This window comes from Carassius carassius, chromosome 19 (genome assembly GCF_963082965.1).
Source record: "Carassius carassius chromosome 19, fCarCar2.1, whole genome shotgun sequence".
In the NCBI taxonomy this organism is placed as follows: domain Eukaryota; kingdom Metazoa; phylum Chordata; class Actinopteri; order Cypriniformes; family Cyprinidae; genus Carassius; species Carassius carassius.
Window position 1 is genome coordinate 27,748,539 of NC_081773.1, and position 14,816 is coordinate 27,763,354.

The following is a 14,816-nucleotide window of genomic DNA, read 5'->3' on the forward strand; positions in this document are numbered from 1 at the left end:
AAGTAAGCCTGGCTTGTCTGATTGATGTCATCTTTACACTAACAGCTCCACAGCGCCTGTCTTTCTGGCTCTGATGTCCAGAAAGCTTGCAAAGATGTTTTACTGTTCATTGAATTATGCCTGTTTTCATATTTGTTGCGGAATTTCTTCATGAGTCATCTATGATCTACCATTCTGGACCTGAACTGGGACTGTTTTCCAGTCGTATAAGCTATCAAATTGCCCCAGTTCACTCACAGCATATTTATCCCTGGATATAAAACAAACTTAATGGATGCAGAGTGCAAGTTACTGGAAACGAGCTGGAACTGTTATCCGCTCGCTAATGAGGAGATAAACGGTTGCAATTTACTGGTGTGAACATTACTAACCAGAGTACCATGTGGAGATTTTTTTTTACTTTTTTTTTTTTTTTTTTGATTGTTAATTAATTAATGTTGAATTGAATTGAATTATATAATATAAAATTATTATTAAATATGAATAAAAATACTTTTTTAAGGTTTTATTAAATATTGTAAAACTATAAAAAAAATAATAGGTTAAAGATATTGGATATAAATTATATATTTTTTATTATGTTATCACAGTGTCACAATGTATATAATTTCACTACATGATTTAAATGTATATTTATCATATTTGTTTTATTGATATTAAGAAAGTGTTTTTCTCTAATCAAAATTTTTAAATACTGTTTTCTTATTTAATTATAAAAAAATACAAATAAAGAAATATAACAGAAATACAGTTGAAGAAAAAACATGAAAAAGGTTTACAAATATGAATACATTTATTTTCAAACTTTTCAAACTATTTTTTTTTCTGTCTTTAAAATTAAAAGGTTTATTTCCCCCACATTTATATTTATGTATACTTAATTTAGTTGATAGAAGCAACAGATTAATCAAATTATAGTCCTCATGTAAAGATGTGTCATAAGTGAGGAAACCAAATAAAGCATTTTCAAAACTAGAAAATTTGAAAGCTGGACATCCAAATTTCTTTTAACTAACAACAGCCACTTCCCTAATGACATCATCCTCCAGGAAGTGACAACATTTTGGAGGGAAAGCACCAGCACAAACATCTGTGAGTATGAGTGATGGTTTGCTGGGATGTTTTGTGCTCTTAATTGGTTTGTTGCACTCTAAAACATTCGGTTATGTTTAAGTTTATGACAATGTTTCAAAATGCCAATATGTACTTCAAATTATGCAAACTCTCAATCCCTCAATAAGCAATTTCTAATTTTTGATGCCTTAATTCTTGCCATTGTTTAAATAAGTTATATCTAATAAGTTTATATGTTTGTACAGTACTTGATGAGTATCTTGTTGCACAAGTTAGTTGATGTGTGTGTATATTTCTAGAGACCTGGATAAAAAACAAAAAAAACACAAAACACATGACACAGATTAACTTTATCGCCCCCTAGAGTACTGAAGGTTAAGTTTGTGTACTTGGTAAAGTATGCTTCTGCCTTACATCTAAATGTAAATCCATAACATTGATACTATTTTTGCTTAATGGATTCCTAATATATGTTTTGCCGTGTTTTTTATTTTTTATTTTATTTTTTTGCATTTGTGACATAGTAATCTGTAATGTCAAGAACTGTTCCAATGTTCTGTCAGTGATAGCAAAAGTAGCATGTTATGCCATCTCAGTCGCATTTTAATTGTGTTGTCCGGTCCTTTGAATATTTACAATGCTTGAAAAAGTTTCTCAGTTTGTGAAAGCAGTCACCCACATGGTGAAAAATCGATGGAAAAATGCTGTCAGAGGAAGAAAGGTGTCCATGAACAAATATTATGAGTAGGATGTGGTCTGGGAACATCAGTGTAGGGATTTCTCACTCTCCATCGTGTCTGAAAAACGCCTTAATTGGTAAATTAATGTCTCTCATCATGTAATGTCTTCATCTGTCTTTTATTCAGTCAGCCTTCTGGGCATTGCACTGTTTACACAAACTAATGATTTCAAGCATTAACATACATGTATGTTAATATGTGGCTGTGAGATTGTACAATAGTGTTGTTTGTGTGTGTGAAATTTTAGATTTTATTTATTTATTGTACACTGTGCATTTTGTGATTACTGGAAAACAGCCTTAAACCTTCAGGTATATCTAGCCATTTAAATTGAGTAATATCTGTGCCACTAGCATCATTAAACTGAAACGCAAAAACTTTTGTTCTGCACAGTGCCCTCTATTATCCCTCGGTTGGTCAAACAGATAGTATAGCCCCAGGTTGAGATGTTCTAAGTTTTTCTTTATGTTTAGCTCTACAAAAATGTTTGTTTGTAGACATGAGGCAGTTTGTGTCCAGATGTGTCAGGATTGGCCAGTAGTACTGGCCCCAATTATCCATCTTTTTGTAGTTCATCTCAGCCTAATTCCCAGGATTACATGGCTTGCCTGTTGAATAGATGGAGCATCAGAGAGACAATGAGGCTTCTGGATGCCTTAAACACACACAGCTAATTCATTTCTAAAGCTCTCGCTCATGTTCAGCCAACTAGTGTTGTGAAAGAGCGTATTAAAGTATAGTAAATGAAAGCAAAGTGTCTAGTTGAATGTTTCAAATAGCTTTTGTGAAAATAAAATATCAAAATATGAGTGAATCTGTGTTCCATTTTCATTCAGTGTAAGATATATTTATGTGAAATTAAACAAACTGCTTATTCTGACCTGCATTTATCAAAAATGTATAAAAGAAAATAGTGTTTTAAATAATTAAATACTACTTGCTGACAAATGGCTAAAAGCTAGTGAATGACAATGAATTAATTTCGACAATTAATTCGTTTAGGGGGGTGTAATTGTTTTCAAAAACTGGCACTTTAAAAACTTGTTGTCAAAAGTTTTCATTTTCAGGCTCCCAAAACGATTTGATTTATAGTTAATTTCTTATTTTTTCCTTCTCTGAAAACACTTGCATTGGATCCTACTGTTGATTTTGATCAACATAATCCTTTCCTCTCAACCATCATTTGACAAAATATTAGAGTACATGCAAGTTGAAAGTGGCATGAGAAAAATATCATCAATTTAATGCAAAATTAATAATACACTCTGTTCGTCTTTCATTTGCATTTCTGAAGTCCGCAGGGATGTTTGGCCCAGGGATTGTGCACATACTTGGAGGTCAAAACCGTGGTTTTTGCTGGCACAAAATATTCCTCTAGACAACGCATGTAGAATTTGTTCTCAGCTAACCCACGTTTCCTGACCTTAAAATCAGAAGAGGGTTGACTAAAAACATTCCTGACTGAAGATTATCCTACTTATAAAATGCCTGAGGGGACATTTTTTTTAAAGGACATTACAAGACGGAGAGTACTAACTAGGCCCACAAAATTTACAAACGTTTCTGGGAAAAACTGTGAAATCTATAGAACAGGTTTTAGACTTGGTTAAATATGCTTAAAATAACTATACTACCGTTTGAGGTAAGTAAGATTTTTTTCTTTATTTTTTCGGTGACTAAAGTATTACTTTTATATGGCAAAAATGACAGTAAAGACATTAACTGTTACTTTTTTTTTTCAAATCAGTTCTGTTCTTTTGAGTTTCTGTATCAACCTTTCCATAAAAAATATTAAGAAGCACAGCTAATAACAATTGTTTCTTAAGCAGCAAATCAGCATATTAAAATAATTTCTGAAAGATCATTTGACACTGAAGACTGGAGTAATGAGTCTGAAAATTAAAAAAAATATACTAAAATAGAAAAAAATGCAGTAATGTTTCACAATATTATTATATGTAACTATTATCATGTATTTTTGTTCGAATAAATACATCCTTGGTGAGCACAAGATACTTCTTTCAAAAATATTAACTTCAGGAACATTCTTATTGCTGGCAAAATGCCTCGAATTGGATTTTGTTTTCTAATTTAATTAATTGGTCAGTGTTTTATGTATACTGTAATTGTGTACGCTCATTTTCTCCTTTTACATTTAGATTTCTTTTGTTGTATTCCAACAAAATAGAAGAAGAAAATTTTTTGTCTATTCTAAAAAATATTCTGAGAATTCTATAGAATCAATAATAATTTAATATCCTACATGTAATATTTGGAATAAATGTATTGATTTATTGTTTTGAATTCTAAAATAATATAGAATTATTAGCCATATATGGGCAATAATTTTAATACTGGTTCATCAGTTATATGGGCTAATGAACTGTTCATTGAATATTGGTATATTTTATCATAATAAGATTTTTTTGTGTCACATTCTACTCATCTTGAGTCTTTCTTTCCCCTAGGAGGAACCAACATTCCTCCATCCTTTCAGACTGCTGCCTGGCCCGCACAAACCAATGCATGCTTGACATGCTCTGCTGTCCTTCATAATGTCGTCACTATTTAAGTGCAATTGCTTTTTCTTCTTCCAGCAATCTGTCTTCTCTGACAATACTCCACCAAAGATATGTGCCATGCACACGCTACAATGGACGTATTGTTAAAGTCTGGCGTTCACCCATTCAGAAAGGTGGCTGGATGCTGACCACAATGAGGCCACGGCAGTGGTATGTTCTGCTTTCTCTGTCAGTGACCCAGCCAAGAGGACTTGTGTTGAACACGACAGCCATTTGTAGGGGATTCTGGTCTGGTTCTTGGTTTTTTAGTTTACGACCGGTCGGTGGGTAAGAATTGTGATTTGGTCGTGGATCCCAACTGCATCTATGGTTCTGCAGAGACTCTCAGGAGAGGACATGGAGGCTTTGCAGAGCATATAATTATGTTGCAAATTTTCCTGTGGTAAGAAGGATGTTTATCAAGGGCCCTCATTTTCGAACCCGCATACTACAGCCTCCCGTCTCTGCAAAGGGTTAAGGCAAATTCTTGACCAAACTTTGTCAACCATAAACCTGGCAGTGACCTGTTTCTTTGCCTAGCTTGTCTTAATGCAACACTCAAGTGTAATTATAAAGGCAAATCATTCTGCGAAAGCACTGATAAGCAAGCTAACATTTAGACCATTTAAATGCACTCATTTCACAATGGTTCTATCTCAGCCGTGGAGAAAGTTCACTTAGCATGAGATTTTATTTGGAAGAGGAATATGGTTTCTCTCATTACCATTTTTATTGTCCAATTTTAGTATGCTGTTAGAGTTGCCTGCCAGGTTGGATACAGAGAAACACAGTCAAGGAGATCATGAAGCACTTCAAGGTAATTTATGTGCAAATTCAGCATGGTGAACGAAACTTTTTGGATCCCAAATCAGCTCATGGGGAAGATGTCTCAGTGCTACTGTCAAAGCTGTTTGTTGTTTTTGCAACTTGAGCAATATGGCAGCCCGACTATCCACATTCCAAGATATTAAACCTCATATCTGAGTGTTTAAAGTTAACATGAAATCAAAAAATTACCTTAAAAAAAATTACATTGCATGTTCATGGTCTTACTGTGCGTGGTTCATTGGTGTGCTTCATTTCAAACAATTCTTTAAAAAAAGTTTGTCTTTGCCCCTCAATAACCTGATATGTAAGGCCCCTCCCCATATTTTCTCATTGAATATGGCGATACAAATGCTGCTGCTGCTACTACTACTCATTGAAAATTCTGTTTCTCTTAGAAATATGTAAAATTACAAAAGTAAAATAGTTTGTGAACGACAAAAATATAATATTCAGGTTTAGTCTTTTTCCGTTTCAAACCTGGATGAGTTTCTTTCTCCTGCTGAACACAACAGAAGATATATATATATATAAATTAAATACATTCTTCAAATTATCTTCTATGTTCAGCAGAAGAAACTAATACAGGCTTGGAACAACTTGAGGGTGAGTAAATTTTCATTTGCTTGCTAAGCAAATCTTCATACGATACATATTTTCAGAGAATGCATCTTTACTGTCGGTGTATGTATTTTCTCACTCACTCACGCATCTCGTTTTGAGGATTTTTAGATACATTCACTGAATGACTTTTTATTTTTTATTTTTTGCAATAGATGATTATTTTAAAGTACACTGGGAGAAAACATGTCATGACAACTCAATAACTTTATTACACGTTTCTTTCTATTACAGTCATGGAAGGGTTTGGGTTAGGGGTTGGATTTTATGGTTAGCTGATACCAGATGTTATGTTGTTAGCCATTTTAAGATGGACTAGAAGACTTCAGTTCAGTAGGTTTAACTACAGTTAGTCTCCCAAACTGCAAACCAACCTTGCCAGGGTAGGGACTAGTTAAGACCTGCAAACAAACCAGGTTAGTTTTCATATGGCTTCTTTAGACAGATTTAAGGCATCCAGAGCATCTTTCAAAAGATGTTTCACCCTCACAACAAACTTTTACTTTTTTTTTTTTTTTTTTTTTTGATCTTATCAGAAGTTTAAGTGAATTTTGCAGCCAGTTTAAACAGTTACTGCTATTCAGGCTTTCATGTGAGCAGATAAAGACCTTGAATGCCTGGAAAATACATAGCCAAAATGAACATGTGCTGCAGAGATATCTCTCCTTGAGACGGTTAAAAGCTCAGCTAACAGCCCCATTCAGAAAACAGGCGTTTAGCTCGGCCCTGAATGGGCTTTCAGAGATTTCGAAGGCACAGATTTTATCTGGCTTCCCTGTTGATGTCTGTTGGTTGCTTTTGCCCTCTTCCCACCAGGAGAATGTGTAAGCTTTGGGAAGCTCCTATAGGGGTACCACCTACAGTAGGAAGGGAGCTTTTGTAATCATTGACTGTAGCCATAGTCACTGGTGTTTGTCACTGAGGTCTTTGTGCCAATGTATTTTGGCATGCTTTTGTATAAATTTATCCGTGTCCATGGCGACAAGTTTTTGTTACTATGGCTATAGCAGACATGATTTATATATTTCTGAAAAATCAGGTTCCAATGGGCTGCAGAGAAACGAACTCTGAATGCACTTTCCTCTCTTTCATCATCTTCAAGTGACGTCTGTATTGTGATCAATGCCATTGCTTGTCATTTATATGAGTAAAATTACGCTGCAATTTTAGTATTCTCAGCTGATGCATATTGCTCAGTAAAGGTGCATTTTGATTTGCAATGTCATTTGATGTTAATGTCATCAAATCCTTATGCAGAATTTTGTTAGCTAGATATTCATCAGGAGAAATATATATTCTAGTCAATTTTTGGTCTTAAATCTGTAAAATAGAAAGTACTTACCTTCAGGCAGGCATACATTTTGACAAGTCTACACTAATTTCTGAGATTTTTGTGCATGCAAAATAATATTTAATATTATATAGTTTTACTTTTGTTTAAATTGTGTTCCTCCACCAAAGCAGCTCAGAAAATGCAAGAGGTTCTGCAGATTCTTTCTAGCTTAGTTCCCTCTCAATCAATGCCAGCTTTGAAGTTCCACTGAGCAACAATTTATATATTTGGCCCATTCGAATAGTATGAGTGCTTTAGCTGTGCTTTACATTTAGGAGGTATTGTTAACAAATAGAATGTCAAATTCTATTTGCTCTGTTTTTCTGTCATTACTTCTACAGTAGGTGCCAAAACATCTGAAATACTAAGATCAAATCGTTTGAGGTTATATATCCCTGCTCTTTGGGCTGCTTCTGAAATTTACAAAGCTTGGAGAGTTCATCAGTAGCATATTGTGCATGATTTATGGCATGTGAAGGTTAATTCCTCCCATCTTCTGTTTATGCGGTCCTACTGAAAACTAAATTTGAAGTAACGTTCACCTTGAAAGAAATGAGACTGTATTGGCATGCTTTGCTGGAAAACCTGACATATGATCAGCATTCTTGTGAGTGGAAAGCAACATCTGTCTGTCAGTTGTACGTTGGAAGGAAAAGCATGATAGAATGTAATGCCCTGGCTTAAGTTATTGACTATTAGCTGAATGTAATGACACTTAAATGATTTAAATCATCCCAACAGTATAATCATATCAGTTTCTCTGTCTTGGGACACAAATTATGAGACTTTGGGAATGCACAAAAAAGATCTCTTCATTAAAAGAGCTAATTTTGATTAATTGATCCTTCGCTAAGCAGTCATTTTTGCTAACTCCGATAAGCTAATATAAACAATTATTTAAACATTTTGTTTAAGTGGTCAAAGAATGACGAAAGCTAAATTTGTAAGTATTGAATGTGTTTCTTGTTTGAAAGTAATACTAATAATAAAAGCTTTGATAGATAGATTGGCGTTTCTCTTCCTGTCATTCCAATTTCAATCAAATTCCAACTCCATTTCCTGTGGGGTGTGGCCAACTCACATTCCATCTTCCAAAGCCAACCCTGCAACTATGCAGTAGACTAAGCATTACAAAAAGTTTGTCTGCTAGTATAGCAGACGGCAACAGTTGCTAAGGCTGGGCCGGTCAGTAACGTTTTTGAGGCGCGGCACAGTGAAGGGTCAATTGTTTTATATAAATGTCTCATTTGGGATAAAAATCTAAACAAGCTTGTCTAACATGTCTTTTCAGAACTCTTTATCATTTAGCCTTGGCCATGCAAGCTTCGGCTGGGCCTTGCAATTCCTATATTGCACAAGAAACTTTATAAGTCCTAAACACTATCGCCTACAAAGGCTCAATTTGCAACAGGGTGCAATCAAAACATCCCAGAAAATATACATGGTCCATGTGGTCACAGCTCATGTGTTGATGTTACTGAGACAGGACTGCTTCAGTATGCTTGGATTGTCTTGGATTGTTTACAGCGCATCTGTTCTCTCTCAGAGCTGAGCTATTGTGAAAGATTTATGTTGCAGATCTGACATTAGCTAAGATTGTGATGAGTTGCCATGGAGATTCCAATTAGTGGTTCCACATCATCTTGCCTCAGATATGGTAAGATAATGGATGTCGTCCACAGTGAAATCACTGTAGGCCCTCGTGTTCTCTCCAAGTATTACTACATTTTTTAAAGTGAGCTTCAGAATAAATGTGTCCATTGCATGTAATTGTATTCATGCAGCGATGATATCAATAAGGCCAAGCCAAAATCAAGAGCAATTTATCTTCATATTCCCTTTTTGTCCTTTTCACTTACTTTCCACTTACTTTCTCACAGCAATGCACACGAGTAGCCATTAATTTTCTCTGTAAGCAGAGCAATCGCTTAACTAGATCTTCATTTCTGAAAGGAAACACTGGTGCTTGCAAGACAGCAAGTGAATAGAGCTAAACAGTCTATTCTAACCAGCCAATCTTTGACCACTTATTTCTGTGTGTAAATATTATGACGACGCCAGCGCTATAGGCTAAAATTTGTGATGGATGAATTATTACCTTCAAATAAAAGTTTGAATGGGGTCTGTACATTAAGCTTTAAAGTTGACTTAACAGCAGAAACGTGGTAAGGGCAAAGAGGGAATTTTGAAAGAAATATACACAGTGAGTGTAGTTTCCTCAAGCAAAACTCAGTGCTAGTGAACTGAATGCATAGTTTAACCTGGCCCAGCCTAACAGACATGAAGACCGGTATCATGTCTTTTGGCAAGGGATATTACAAGCTTTCGGTGGTTGTCGAAAGCAAAAATGCTAAGAAATGCATCATACTTTGTGAGAAAGTGTGATGTGCTATTGAAAATCAGCCACTGATTTTAAAATCAGGACCTCAAAATATTGGATCAGTATTGGGTTTCATTCAGAAAATATGATGCAGTGCAGTGATTTAAAAAAAAAACCACTCAGTTCAAAAGTAATAGTTTGCATGTTGTTGATTATCACACACACACACACACACACACACACACACACACACACACACACACACACACACACACACACACACACACACACACACACACACACACACACACACACACACACACACACACACATATTTCCACTTCTAAGAATTGTGAGCTAGAAAGTCAAAATTGTGAAATATCATCTCAGAACGGCTAGAAATTAGAATTGAGAGATGTTAACTTGCAACAATGAGTTTATTAATTTCTTTATTTTATGAGTGATGAGTCAATTATTTTTTTAAGGTAATCCAAATTTTGTGCTTTGTGCCTAAGCTGGAGTATTGTTCTAAGTGTGTAAGTTTATCTTTTCATATTTAATTCTGCCACCTTATCAATATTTAGTCATTCATTGCACCAGACAGAGTAGCTTGTGGTGTTACTGCTGTTACACAAAAAGAATAGCTACTTTTACAGTATACTAATTGCAGGGATGGTCAACTTAAGGCTTGATCAAAGAGCAGGATTGTGTTGTCAGTAAGAGCAGGTTTTGCTTTATCCCTATTATGATTGATATGAAAGGTTTTGTCAGCAGCTCAGGACCTTAACTAATTTGCTATGGACACTAAACACCTTAGTTCTAATGACCTATATTCTTCATGGTTAATTAAACTCTTGGACAGCCTGTCTGAGAAAGGCCTTGTTGCAATAGCTTCATCTCTCATGGGCCACTTCGAATTGACAAATACATTTTGGACCAGAGAACAGAAAACTACATTTCTCAAAGATCTGGCTTTCATAAAGTCTCTGTCATATTACCAGCATGACTTGCCATTCCAAAGCTCTTGCCACAGTTTCTCTTATTAACTCGGCCCATGCAACAGCCATGTGTCTTTTTGTATTCGACGGGTGTCAGTGTACCCACATGTCAGCACTGAATGTCATAGAGCGTTAGCCGAGCCTCACGCCTGACCCCAACATGTGACCATTAACCCTAGAGTCACATAACCTTGCAGTTATTTAAAAGGTCATGACAGAGGGCCCCTAATGCCGTTTGCCACTCCTGACCCCTCACCTTGCAAAACACTTGCTCAGTCTTATAATAAACATCAGGGCCCGTGCAGCTGGTTACCTGCGGGACATCTGCTTCTGAAGGCTGTCAATAGCTTTTGAGCTTTGGAGACTTTAAGAGGCTGTTGGAATTCATTAACGAAGCTGAATGCATTGATTGTGTATTGTGAGCAGTAGAGTTTGGGGAGTGACAGACTGAAATTTAGAGATGGTAATCATTTGAACTACATTTTTTTTTTTGTAGCGTGACTAGTTTAACTTTCAAAATAGAGCTTGTACAGTATTGAGCAACTTTTGGTGTAGCGTGACTAGCATGCATCTTTACAACTGGGTGAAAATGAGGTAATAATCAAATGCACTCTGTTATGTGCCTCTGTGCTACATTTCATTAACATGCTTTTTGAAATAGTAGCTACGTTTACATTTACCAAAATAATTTGTTTATAATTGGACTGAACTGCAAAGCCTTAATGTAAACACCTCAGTCGTCCAAACTGAGGTCAAACCAAATAAAATTATGGATTGAAAGTGGTGTAAACCTTAAATATTCAGATCAAAAAAATAAAATAAAAACGAATGAATAACAAATGAATTGATACAATTTGAATAATTTGAATAAAAAATTGCTTCCATAAAAAATAATGCCTAAAACATTAACAACTGAAATGTAAACACTTCCGTTCTTTTTTTCATGTCTTCGAGAATTAAAACTCATGTTGCTATTCATATGTGCAAACATATTTTGTGATCATAGCTATAGATGGGAAGGACAAAGACCTTATAATTGATGTACCTAGTCGCCAATTATTTGTGTAAAGTGTGCACTAACATGTCAGATGTTTAAACGTGCGTTGTGTATCAAGTCGTCATCATTTTGAATACAGATGCATCTTATGAAAATAAACACAATGGCTGTTACAATATCAAGAGCTGTTGCTCATAGAAGCCTGGCTCTGTTTTTTGAAAAGAGATGAAAAGCAGGTTCGGTTTCTGACAGCAATAAACAATCTCTGGCTTCATGACTAAAAGAGTAAATGTGGTAGTTGAGCTGCACCGCTTGAGTATTTCGTGACTGGAGAAGCTTCAACATCACTGGAGATGCAATAGAAGCTTAAAGATTCATTAATGTTTATCATCAGATGATTCTTTGAGGGGAACCGTTTAATGCTTGAAGGTCATTAGATGCAGCTCCCGTGTTCATTGATGTCAGTTTTTTCTCAGAAGTGGACTTCTGGCTCCAGATGCACATGTGTGCCGGGCACAGTGTCTTGAAAAATCATCTTGGCCTCATGAATATCCTCGGCCAAGCTTCACTCGTCAGATTCAGTGTGCGGCATTATGGATGGATGTCTCCGCTCGAGGGAGCCGATGGGAAACCGGCCATGACACGGTGAGATGAGTCACCGAGGAAAGCGCTGAGTCCCTCATTTTCGCCTTTAAAGTGTGAAGGATGAGAATCATTCTGACTGTAAAATGAGTCAGCAAAGCATTAAACTAAACCGCAATGTTTCCCTGTCACATCTTATGTGTGATTTTCATTTATTTTATGCAAACGAAAGCTTTGAATACTGGGAAAAAAATAATGTTTTTCAGTGATCAGCTTTGCACTTGCGAATATTAGCCATTTGGGAGTTCATTGGTTTGCCAAAAGCTTTGATTTAAATATGAAGCAATAACTAATGGTAGCAAATCAATCCAAATCATTTCACTAAAATCATAATAAATGCTTCCGTCATGATACAATTCCCCTGGTAAGGAAAGTTTTTGGGCCAATCATAACTTAAAAGATCTGTTCCCACTACAGAAGAAACCAGCTGAAACCAGCATGTGTTTCTGTGCTTGTTTGCATTCACCAGCAAAAATTAGCCGATAAAGCTGATTGCAGTGTTCTTATTGATGCATGATAATGCCTTACTAGTTAAGTTAGTTAAAAAGCTCGGCACCTGGTTCAGAACAACCCATGCTTTGGCAAATGCAGCAGTATTTTTTTAAAGACACCATGTTAATTTTAGAATTAAAAATGCATGTTTATTTATATAAATAATTTATGTAGATATTACATATCACTCTTGGTTTATTTTTAGTGTTGAAAAGTGTACCACTGCTCTTTGTTCAATTACTGTAATTCACTTCAGCCTATGTGAATATATGCATAGGGTTCTGTGGATGAGGCCCATAGAGCCTCACTGAGAGTTAGATGTTCATTTGTCAAGAGGCTGTAGTCACATCATGTTGTGCTACCCAGCTGTCTGAGAGCAACAAAAAGTTGTAATCCCTCCTATGCAACGGCAGGACTAGCACATGATGCTGGACAATATATAAACCTCACTAGCAAGCAGTCCCAAGTGTTTTTCTTTAATTGCTAATGTGACCTTTTCACAGCATAGACTGAACTAAATTAAACATTGATTTTATATATTATATTATATTATATCCTTTTTTTAATTTCATGAAACAAATCTATATGAGTGGAAATTTTGTCATTGCCATCGATCTTCAAGTGTTCTTGTGTTTTGATTTTAGGATCCGGTATGCTCATCGAGTCATTGTCATTATTTGTAACCCTCAAGCACAGCTTAAGTTCTTCCAGAGTTTTTATTGATGTGGATCCCCTTCATGTTGATTTGTACAGGATGAAATAATAATCAGGTAGGCCAAGAAAATGACAACACTGAAACTTATCCCATCACCCATTATGATGCTAGTCAGAGGAAACCTAAGACCGCCAGTGATTCTGGTGTTACCTCTGAAGAGTGGACAAATTTTCTTGTTCCAGAACAATGATGTAGAAAACATATATGCTCAAGCACGTTTTGAGAAGGAAAGGTTTATTGAGAGATCACAATTAAGACTTTTTTGTGGTTATTTGTTGATCCAACAATCTCATTGAATCATCACAGGAGGATTATAAAAGTAGCTTAGATTACTTTTTTTTGTGCTGGTTTGAATTCTGCCTTTGGCCCATTCAGTCGCCAATTTGCCATCTGCTTGAGAAAGAATCCTCACACATTCCCAAACACGTGCCACTGATCTGTCTATCCACTGGTGCAGAAGTACTTTGTCGACCATATTCGCTGAGAGGGCTCCATTTAAATAAGCACGGGATCTATATTAAGTTACTAAGAAACTCATTAGTCTTTATGTGCTTCATTGATGCATCTAAAGCTTTTGATCGAGTTAATCATGCAAAGTTATTTTCTAAAATGAGACAAAGAGGGGTTCCAGAATCTATTGTGAGAATCCTGGCTTATTGGTATGCCCACCAGATGATGCGAGTAAAATGGGGCAATAAAGTCTCTGCCCCTTTTGGGGTTAGTAATGGCGTGAGACAAGGGGGGATTTTGTCCCCAATTTTGTTTAATCTTTACATAGATGATCTATCTGAATGTTTGAATGCTTGCAAAACTGAGTGTATGATTGGGAATATTCTAGTTAATCATATTATGTATGCAGATGATCTTGTGGTGTTTAGTCCTAGCAGTGCTGGTCTTCAACAGCTTTTAAATATGTGTTCTGATTATGGTCTTGAACATGATATCTTATATAATCCTAAAAAGAGTGAGGTTATGATTTGCAGAACTAAGGAGGATAAAAGTATAAAATTTCCAGTCTTCAAGTTGTCTAATAAGAGTATTACTGTGTCTGTGAAAGTAAAATACCTTGGACATTTCATCACAGAATGCATGACAGATGATGAGGATATTGAAAGACAACGCCGTATGATGTATATGCAGGCGTATATACTTTTACGTAAGTTTAGCTTCTGTTCAGATGAGGTGAAGGTGTCACTTTTTAAAGCATATTGTACAACACTTTATACTGCTCATCTGTGGTTCAACTATAGAACATCTAGTTTACAGAAGCTGCAGGTAGCTTATAATGACGCAATGAGAATTGTACTAATGAGACCTAGATGGCATAGTGCAAGTGAAATGTTTGTGAGTGCTAGAGTAATCACTTTTAAAGCACTGTTACGAAATCTTATGTATAGATTTATCTGCCGGCTAAATGATACGAAAAATGAGATTATTGTGGGTCTATCAAATATAAGGGTTAGTACTACACGGTATCATTCAAAGCTGTGGACACATT

The 14,816-nt window shown here is 35.7% G+C and overlaps 1 long non-coding RNA gene across 1 annotated transcript in view; it reads left to right on the forward strand.

Annotated features, from left to right (window-relative positions):
* Positions 1–1,036: 1,036 nt before the first annotated feature.
* The window catches only part of LOC132094797 (uncharacterized), a 75,779-nt gene continuing 61,999 nt past the window's right edge, over positions 1,037–14,816 (forward strand). The window contains exon 1 of the long non-coding RNA XR_009422401.1: positions 1,037–1,092. This is a non-coding gene — a long non-coding RNA (uncharacterized LOC132094797). The remainder of the gene's footprint in view (positions 1,093–14,816) is intronic.